Below are 11,332 nucleotides of genomic sequence, written 5' to 3' on the forward strand. Positions count from 1 at the left end.
ACCACACCCCTCATCCTGTTCATCTTAGAAAAAAAAACATTCAAAAACTGGGTCTTGAAAAGAGAATTCTCAAAAGAAAGTTGCCATGAATTCCTTAAGAAATGTTCATCTTCCCTAGCAATTAAGGAAATATAATTCAAAGCAACTTTGACATTTTGTCTTACCTCCATCAGAATATTTAAATGAACCAAACAACAGACAATAAATGTTGAAGGACATATATGGAAAAGGGAGCTCTCATTAGCTGTTGGTGGCATTGCAAACTGGTGCAGCTACTCTGGAAATCAGTGAGGAGAATTCTCAAAAAGCTAAAAGTAGTTTTTTTTTTAAATTTTTTAAAAACAAAGTCTAACAATGTACTTAAGAAAGCCCTTGACTCATGATCCTCCTTATTCAGTCTCCCAGTGATCAAAACTGAAGGCATATTCTATCACTCTCACCCAGATAACTTCTAAATGGCTTAGAAAATATTAATTTCTCTTTGAAATATTCTTGGATATTAATATAAAATACTAAAAATTCTGAGTAAATAAATGTATTATTTTTCAAAACCTACTTGACAGTGAACCTTATTTATATGTAGCCTATTAACATAACATGTAAAACACACAGCTGAAAAGAGGTCCCCCATTGTGTCTATTGCTAAAGCAGTCTGTAAATCCACAGCAGGAGAGTGATTGCTTCATTCTGCAGGTGGAAACTATGAAAGCTTGGGTTATTCATTATATTTGAATGTAAGTTACTACTTGTAAACCTAGGAGGTACCATTGTTTAATTCCTTTGATAATTCTCATCTTTTTCAACTACTAAGGAATAGAACCTGTTCTACCCAAATGTATTCAAAATCCATGCACTAAATTTGATCTTACAATGTTGTTTTCTTGTTTCAAGTTCTTAAAATTTCACTTTGTTCTCAGAGTAAAATCCAGATTATTTTTCCTCAGATATTACTTATTCCTACTCTCTGAAAACCTGACAAAGTGAACACTCCCGAGAAGGCATCCAGGATGTGGATTAAGGCTTTGATGGTCAGCCATTACTGAGAATGACTCAGCCCTTCAGCTTTCACTCTCTAAGCAATGGATTCTGGGGTAGTTGCCATTCCCTGCTGGCAGAGATGGCATTTTGATCATGGAAAGCACCATGGCTCCCCTTGGTCACTGGTCTCTGCCTCTTATTTCAATTTTGCGCTTTCGGCTTTCCCAGAGCACTCCTGGGCCTTCCTGCTGCTTGGTGTCTGTTATTACAGCGGCCATTGTCCCTGGCATGTATTATGAATACATGCAAAATCAGTTTGAAGATTTTAATTCTCATTGATTTTCATAATTGTGAGATAAATTTAGACCTTGCAAAGAGAAAATGTTGACCCAATGCACATTTCTAAATTCAGAGCTAAGAATCAGACACTACTAAGTTATCACCTTTTACCTACATGCCACCATTATTCCATGCCAAGTGACAAGCTCTTGTGATGATGGTCTTAGCTCTGAAGTATTATCTGCAAAGTTCCATTTCCACATAACCCCCTACTAATATATGCATTCTCCAGTATCTCTTTGTGTACACTTATTTGCATATACTCTCTAAATCCAAAAGGATTAAAGGCAGCTTTATTTTGAAGTATAGGTCATAGCTACTGTTTTGACAAAACATGTAGAATCTTCTATTTGGAGATAGTTTGTAGTAAAGAGAATCCAATTTGTAAATAATATGGAGAATGGTATTGGTAAGAGTTGGTAAAAATATATTGGATTGTGGTTGCCATGTAAGTCATGGTGTTAATTTAGGTTTCCCCAAGACTATATTGCCTAGTCCAAAATTACATGTAAGTGGGTAATTTGAGAAACAAAATCAAACAGGTTTTCATAGGTGGCAGGTTTCATTAAGAAAGCAGACTGGAAGCTGGACATCAGGACAAAGGTCTGTAACTCCAGACATTTGGAGGCAGAAATAGGAGAATAATGAATTTAAAGCTGACCAGAATTACATACTAAGATGGTCTCACAGCTAGTCAATCAACCACCTAATCAAGAAGCAAGAGAGAAAATTCTAGAACTGAATAATGAGCAGCAGCTTCTACTAGAGCTATGTCCCTCCATAAGTGTGGCTGACAAGGAACACTTTACTTGTCTCTGTAAGAGGTGGAAAAATGATTTGCTTTCATGATTTCTAGATTCTTCAAATTAGAAACAAACTGTTTTAATTTCAGAATCATTATTGTCTATAAACATTTTGAAAAAATGAAAATGCCAAAAGTGCAAATTTTTTGTTTTGTTTTGTTTTTGTTTTTGTTTTTCGAGACAGGGTTTCTCTGTGTAGCTTTGGTGCCTTTCCTGGAACTCACTTGGTAGCCCAGGCTGGCCTCGAACTCACAGAGATACGCCTGGCTCTCCCTCCCGAGTGCTGGGATTAAAGGCGTGCCGCCGCCGCCGCCGCCGCCACCACCACCTGGCGCCAAAAGTGCAAATTAATATGTGTTTCCATGGACAAAAGAGCACATGTGTTTTCTACCCATGTCTTCAACTGGGATATTCAATACATTTTACATGTTTATTTTAATTTCCGAAGTACTAACATGACGAAATTATTTGACTTTTGTGCCTTCTAAAATATATATAAGTAGTTTCCTTTTAAAGTTTGCCTTTTGAATTTTTAATGGTCTAAAACTTTCAGTTTTGCTTTAAGGCTTCATCCATATTTATTATCCAAACCTCACTTTCCTGTATCTTCAGAATGCTCTGGCATTCACCATGTTGTTTAGATATGTACTCATGACATCCATTTGACTAACAATCTTTATTACTTATTCCCACAGTTTAGTGAACAGGAAAGGATAGTGATAAGGCATTTCAGATTGGAATTTCAGACCCATTTCAGACCCATTAATGATGTCTTCAAGGTTGATAATACCTCTTTAGCCATAAAACTTTGTGGCATCTTTTAATGATTATTTTAAATTTTATCAACTGTGAAGATGAGATTTTTATTGATTGAGACAGATATAAAGTCTATTTATGCCAAGCATCTTAGAAATATGTCCTGAACATTTATTATAAAATAAGAGCTGGGCAGTGGTGGCACATGTCCTTAATCCCTTAATCTTGGGAGGCAGAGGCAAGCAGATCTCTGTGAGTTCGAGGCCAGCCTGAGCTACAGAATGAGTTCCAGGAAAGATGCAAAGCTACACAGAGAAACCCTGCCTCAAAACAAACAAACAAACAAACAAACAAACAATAAATAAATAAATAAATAATAAATAAATAAATAAAATAAGCATGGCTATTACTTGAAAAGTAAATGATAAATAGTTGTGCTATGTGTTTTTTTACTATTAGATTTAAGTTTGTTTTAAAAAAATGAGATTCATCTTTGATAGTTCTCAATAATATTCCTGATTGTAAGATAGTCTTGAAAACTGTAATCTAAGTTTGAATAGAGTCCAAGAGATCATTAATAGCTATCTTTTATAGAAAGCTTATGGGATCAACATAATTATCTACCATTTTCTGGTAAGTCCATTAGTAATTTTCCCATCTATCTATCAAAGTAGTATTGTTTTTCTAATGATAGTAACAGCAGAGACTGTTCAATATTATGTCTTTAGGTTTATTATACACAATATGTCTTATTACCTGAAATTTTTTTCATATAATTCATACAATAATGAAAATGGGGAAAATGATGACAGAAAAAACAACATATGACTTAAAAGATTAGATATAAGTACAGAAAATCAGAAATAGGAGTTATAAAATATGATAAATTATTTAAGTGAACCAAGGACATTTAAATCATTTGTGTAGCTTCAAAAAGAGAGATAGGAAGAAGATGGGGGTGGAGGATGCCAGCAAGACGTCTAAGGAGCAACACATATGGCGATACATAGATTAATAGTTATGGGCTAATTTAAGATATGAGAGCTAGCTAGCAAAATGCTTGAGCCATGGCCATGCAGTTATAATACAAGGCTCTGTGTGTTTACTTGGGGGATGCAAGTGGAAGAGATTTGTCCTGATCACTGGCAGGCCAGGACACAGGAAATCTTCTGACTACAAATGTGGTGATATTTTATTTGTGCTTTAATAAAGTTTGCCTGGAGATCAGAGGAAGTAGCAAGCCACTATAGTAAACAAAGAAGTCAGGCAGTGGTAGCATACACCCTTAATCGTATCACTTAGCAGGCAGGCTCTCTGTGTGTTCAAGGCTACACTAGGGAACAGAGCCAAGCGTGGTGACACATGTCTTTAATCCCAGTACCAATGATAGAGACCTGGAGGTCTGTACAGACAGACAGAAAGTGACAGAGCTCTGTAGGAAGAGGAAGTGAGGTAGCTGGGCTAAGACAGCCAATGAGAGGGCAGAACAGCAAGGCAATAAAGGCATGGGTAGACAGGAAGTAACTCACATTTGGAAGCTGCAGAGTTGGTGAGGTAAGATCGGCTGGTGGCTTTCCCTATTTCTCTGATCTCTCCAAGGCTTTAACCCAAATTTCTGACTGTGTTTTTTATTTAATAAGACCATTTAGAAATTCATCTACAAACAGTGACCAGGATGTTCTTGGTTTGATGGTTATTCTCTGAGGCAAATACATAAGATATAAACACAACAAAAATATATACCAAACCCAAGGTACCTGTGAATGAGGAATAAAGTAAGAAATGCAAAAGAACCAGTAAGACTGAAGCCATAGAACTGAAGGTTCTGGATTTAAAAGCTAGTAGAAGCATCTATGACTTTGGTCCCTTGGAGAGATTGAAATTTAAAAGTCTATCAAGGCATGAGGATTGTGGTGATCAGTGCTAACTTATTGTTTACAGCTTAGGCATGGGCAGTTGAAGCATCTTACTTATAAAAATAAATTGCAAAAACATTCTAGTCATTCCTGCCTGGAGAGCTTCACCTGGAGAGACAGGTTTGGGTTGGAGAGTAAAAGGGAATCTTTAACTTGTATTCCATAAATCATGCAATGACCACTAACACACTAAATATGCAATATTGTCAACATCATCATTGGAGCCAAAAGCCTCACAACATAATGTTCAGGAATAGTTGTGAACTGAAACTCTCAGAAATAAAGACAATTGGACCACTACCATTTATACACACACACACACACACACACACACACACACACACACACACACACACTCAGAGAGAGAGAGAGAGAAAGAGGGAGACAGAGAGAGAGAGAGAGACAGAGACAGAGACAGAGACAGAGATTAGGAATGGAACGAAAAAATACAAATCATAAACCTCTAACTGAAAACAATTTGAACAGTGTACTGAAAATTTTAACAAGATTTGTCAAGATTGAAGGGTTAGTCAATGAGCAATTAAAGCATGCCTAGTTCCTTGTAGTATTTAAGAGGGGAATAAAACTGATGCTTAGGTTCAAACATAATAAAAATATTTGTAGTTAAGAATGTATATAAAATATATACTCAACTGGCAGGGAAGCTACCATGATCATGAATCATAATCATGATCAGGCTGAGGCTTAACCATTACACTCCTGATTGGTGATTTCCCCAAATGAGGGAAAGTTGACTGTATAATTTATGGTAGTAGGGGACTGTGTGCACAGTCCCCCTTGTAAGAGAGAGAGAGAGAGAGAGAGAGAGAGAGAGAGAGAGAGAGAGAGAGAGAGAGAGAGAGAGAGAATAAAATTTTAAAAGCAACCACAAAAACTGTCTTCTAGACATCACAGAGGAAACAGAGGTACATAGAAAACTATGAGTTTAAGTGTAGACAAGAGGAACAGAAAAATTCAAAAAGTGTCACAAAGGAGTATGAAGAAAAGGAGTATGAAGAAAAGTGAGAGTCATCTATTTTAGTAATCACATGAGTGTAAATGTATTTTACTTGCCTACTAAGAAATAAGTATATTTAAAAATATCACTGTGTGCTGCATATACAGAACACATGCAAAATAATAGCACATAAAGTTGTAGGGGTAAGGGAATAGAAAATATTCCAATCATTTAGTAAACAAAATAAATGTGTACTGGTTAAATACATAGTTTGGATGCAATGTAGACAAATATGACAATATGATATGTAATTTTAATAATAAAGACAATGACCTATGATAATAGTAGCTAGTGTTATTGTGAACATGTCATAGGCCAGCATCCATAAATGCTTTAGAGAGTTTAGATGATTTAATTGTAAAGACAACCATAAGGACTTTGAAAGCTGTGCTATAAATCCCTGTGGTGTTCCATTTGATATGAATATACATCCATGGTTTTAGACTTTCAGTTTTAAAATACACAGAGTCTGTTAAAAATCAAACTGACAGCTTCATAGAAAGCAGTCTGTGAATACAATCAGGAAATCTATACAAGGAGTAGTTTGAGGAGTTGATAAACCCAAGAAAAGGAACTCATTTCTCTCTTAGTCAAAATAAAAAGTTAGCACTTCACTCTCATCAGCTTGGAAAAAGTATAAAGTACAAAAAGAAGATAGTTGGCAAAGATGCAAAAAATCATAAAATTTTATGCACTTTCATAGAAGAGTGAATTGGCACTGTGGAGAGTACAGTAAATTTATATTATATAGTATGAAGCAATTTCATTTCTAGGAAGACATCCTAGAGAGGCTTGCACTTGACAACAAGGAGATCCATAAACAATTACTCACAAAATTAATGTTTTATTATGAAATTATTGGAATTGCTCTCATGAGAACAAGTCCTACATGTATGATGCCAATATGGACAAAAACTTAAGTCACGGTGCATAAAGCAGGACTGTTTACAGAAGCACACAAATTAATATTATATTTTATTCTGGGAGCCATATATCTTGAAAGAACCAATAAATGAAAGTAATGGAGTGGAAATTTAGGGGGTTGGTTACTTCTGGGGAATGAAGAGTAGGAGAACTTAAGAGGGTTGTACAGAACGCTTCAACTGCATTGGCAATCCTTTATTTGTTGTTATTAATTACTCTTAGTATTTATGTAAGTGTATATGTAAATGTGTGTATGCTGTGCGTGTACAGATGTAAGTATATATTCCCATATGCCAGAGAAGTGTATCAGGTATCCTGCTCTGTCATGCTCCTTAAGATAAGGTGTCTCAATGGACCTGAGTTTAGACTGATCTACAGGATCCTGTGATTCCCCTTCCTCTTTTCTATGCCCCCAGTCCCCAGCACCAGGGTCACAGATGTGTGTGACCATGGACAGCTCTTGTTTTTTCCTATGTAGGTTCAGGAAATTTAAACTTTGATCCTCATGTTTTAGCAATTACTTTTACTAACTAAATTATCTTATAAGTCCCCTTTGTTATTATTTGGGGAACAACATCTTATGTATTTCAAGCTAGACTCAAACTCACTATGTAGCCTAGGTTGGCTTAGCCTTGAACTCCTGATCCTCCTGCCTTTACCTGCTAAATGGTATTACATTCATTCATTTCCATACCCATTAGCAATACCTTATTTTAAAAATAATGTGAAATACACATATAAAAAAGTTGTTATATTAAAGCTGAATAATGTGTATACATATACTTACTAGATTATTATTCACATTATCTTGTTCACTTGAAACATTTTATAGTTCTTTCATGGTACTTTGTAGATTTCAAACATATTTGCACCTTCCCAAGTGTCTTGGTATTTCCTGTGGTTAGCATAAGGCCTCAAACAAAATTGGAATTCAAATGTCTCCTGAGTACAGGGATGACTGACTGAATATTAAATTTTCTCTCATTTAGAGTACATAGACAATCAGCAGAAGGCCACAAAAGTGAAAAAGAAAAACAGATACAGCAGTTTCAGCATATGTTTTTAAGACATTGCACAGGGCTGGGCTGTAGCTAGCATGCACAAGGTCCTGAGTTCAATCCCCAGGACTACAAACAACAATAACAATAAGATATTGTTCAGCTTTTATCTTACAAATGCTTTGCAAATTTCCTTAGAAATTAATTTTCACATATTTCAAGGTAACAGTAACAGATTACTGAGATTGAATTTATGTCACTGTATAAAATTGAAGTTGTCATGTGTGTGTCTTTATTTGTGTGTGTATTCACATGTGTGAGTGAGCATGCATGTTGAGACCAGAGGTAAACATTGCAAATTATCCTCAGTCACTCTATTTTATTATTCTAAGCACTGAACCTAAAAGGCACTAGCTGGCTAGACTTTCTCCACCATCCTAGTGCTGAAGTTTCAGATGTAATTCTGTATCTGGCTCTTTATAGTACTACTGTTAGGGTTCCTAAGTCAAGTCTTCATGCTTGTGTAGCAAGAGCTTTATTAACTGAGCCATCTCTCCAGCTCCCTAAGTGAAATTATTTCTAATAATATTGGAGAGCCAGGAGTGTTGTAATCCCCATGCTGAGGAGGCTACCCAGAAGAATTTCTAGTTCCAGGCCAGCCTTGCTACATAGGAAGGATCCTGCCCCAAAGAAGTTGGAAAGAAATATGAGTACATATGCTTTAAATGTTACGTTAATATTCTTTGGGTCTTTTCTGATAAATTATAGCAAATAAGAAACAGTTTCATTCAATCTAGGAAGTAAGCTCATTAGAAACTAATGTAGTAGAATAGTTGCTGCTCATCAATGCAGATCCAATTTAAGAGAATATAATTCATCCAAATGGTAATTTAAATCATATTAATTACAAATATACATTATATTTAAATCTCAAAATATTACATTAGGACACTTTGACATTATGACAGTGGCTAGGAAAATATATAAACAACATACCAATTATTGCTGCATATATATATATATATATATGAAATAAACCTTTTTTTTCTTCCCTTATGTACTAACTAGCCTGGAGACATCAATTTTCTTTGGCAATGATGTAACTTCCTCATTGGGGTGTCCTGACTAATAGGTGATCTGAATCTGAATTGAGAACTACACTCTATTCGAGAGAGGGACAGATATTAGAGGAATGTGTGTTTACAGCAGGGCAACTCAGGTGGGGAAGTCAGCGACATTGTGGTTGCCCTTGCTTGGGCATGATGGGTGCTGTGACAGTGGTGCTGGCATTGTCTGCAATGATCCAATCACAGTGCATTATGAACTGACTGAGGAAAGACATTCACAGGATTTCTGTGCTTAGACCATGACTAGCTTAGAAATATTAAACTATTTAAATGATCTAAAGCTCATCATTTAAATTTGTAACTTTTCTCTTCCTGCCAAATCTTGAGAAAACTCTGGAGTGAGGGAAAACCACAAGCATTTGAGTAACAAAATTGTAGTGACCCCAGGGATGTGGGGGGTGTCTGGCTTCCATGAGATAGGAATGGGCTCAGGGTAGGGGCTCCTGGATCTCACAATTCATGAATAGGCTTGGGAAATCATCTTAAGTCTGTTGTTTTCTTTCGCAACTTAGTCCTGGGAAGTTATATCCTTTTAATAAAAAACAAGAGACAAAATAAATAAGTTTAAACATTATATAATCATATATGTGTGTAATAAACCTATAAATGATACTCCCAAATTTACTAAAATTTAAAATTGATAAGGTAGATGCTTTCAGAATGATGATTCAATTTATAATATAGAATGGGTAACAGTAGTTATAAATACCTATAACTAAGTGATAAAGAGCCATTTCTTTTTGAAAGAGAAGTGAGCTATAACAGTTTTATGGGTATTAATTCCACCAATAGCTTTGGAGTATCAACCTTAGGGCATGACCTGCTTAAAATCTGAGGAGGTGCCTGTGGTCACTCTCTCTTGGGGTGATCAGAGACTGGATGACTGGATCCATTCCCTCCCAGGCAGAATGGAGGTCAAAGACTGCTGTTTACTTGGTTCTGTATACATGAGTGTATTTTTCCTCATTTTATATCTTAATAAATCCTTGATACCCTTTTAACATACTCTTGTGGATTTGTTTACAAGTGGTGCCCAAAGTGGGGTATGAACCCATGACCCTGGGATTAAGAGTCTCAAGCTCTACCGACTGAGCTAGCTGGGCTAGAGAGATGGCTCAGAAGTTAAGAGCACTGACTAGTCTTCCAGAGGTCCTGAGCTGCATTTTACTTTCAAATGAGAGCTTTTTAAAATGTCAAGTACTTTCGAAAAATTTTCTCCAGTTTTGAAAATTAATTCATATTATTTATAAAAAATAATGGATTTTACTCTGACATTTTTGTTGACAGATGTCTACCCTACAACTCTTTCCTGAAGAAATTCACTTAGTAGTTATCTGAGGATAAATTAGATAAAAATACCTGTAGATGTAACCAACTGTCTTATTAAATAAGAAATACAGAACCAATGCAAAGAAGAAAGCCAAGAGATCAGAGCTAAGAGCCTTACCCGCCTCCTGCAGCTAGCCAAGAGAACTCTCCGAAAAGGAGACCTACTTCCTGTGTGTTTTTCTTTATATAGTCTTTCTGTTTTGCCTTCTCATTGGTTGTAAACCCAAACACATGACTGCCTCGTCACTGCCTGTTTGTACAGCCCTCCAGGTCTTCTATGATATTGAAATTAAAGGTGTGTGTCTCCAATGCTGGCTGTATCCTTGACCACACAGAGATCTACCTAGCTCTTCTACCAAGTGCTGGGATTAAAGGCGTGCACCACAAACACCCAGCTCTGCTATGGCTTGCTATTAGCTCTGACCCCCAAGCAACTTCATTTATTAACATACAAATAAAATCACATTTCAGTACAAATAAAATACCACCATAAATACCCAACATTGATGGTTATAGAGAACTTCTTGAAAAGTGTGATTTAGTATTAATGAGAGGTTTCTTAATTCTTTCAAAAATGCAATTTAATTCTCATTTATCGGCACTAAATTTTTCTTTTCTGATAGCCCATAATTACATGTTTGTTTTAACTAATGAATCTTGGAGTTTGATAATAAACCAAACCACTGATATGTAATACTTGTTTTGTCTACTTGCTATAGAATACTAATCAAAGTGCTTTAGAAATCACTTAGGTATTTAAGTAAATAAGTAGCTCATAATTTCAGTAATTAAAAAAAAAAATTGAGGAGTTCCTGCACTATGCCGTACCATAAGGATGTTCTATTTGCAAGAAGCTTGTGATATTGTGCTTTAGAGGAATGCTATGGTACGGGCCTTGTTGCTTCCACCCTGTAAGACCTGGGGATTAAACTCTGGCTGTCAGGCTTGGCAGCAAGTGCTTTACCAGCTGAGTCCTCTCACCATCTCCTTAGCATCAGAGCTATACGTGTAGACTGTGCACGCTGGCACACAGTGAGAGTCTACTTATAGAACCATCACAATATCAATGAGAACACGGAGAACTTATCCTTTATTAGCCATTTTATCACATGAGACAGAAGTTAGATACAGGAGGGGATCATGG

The 11,332-nt window shown here is 36.1% G+C and overlaps 1 pseudogene; it reads left to right on the forward strand.

Moving 5' to 3' along the window:
- The first annotated feature begins 5,437 nt into the window (after positions 1-5,437).
- Positions 5,438-5,591, forward strand: LOC114705505 (annotated as a pseudogene).
- Positions 5,592-11,332: the final 5,741 nt, after the last annotated feature.

Source organism: Peromyscus leucopus, chromosome 13, assembly GCF_004664715.2.
Source record: "Peromyscus leucopus breed LL Stock chromosome 13, UCI_PerLeu_2.1, whole genome shotgun sequence".
Lineage (NCBI taxonomy): Eukaryota > Metazoa > Chordata > Mammalia > Rodentia > Cricetidae > Peromyscus > Peromyscus leucopus.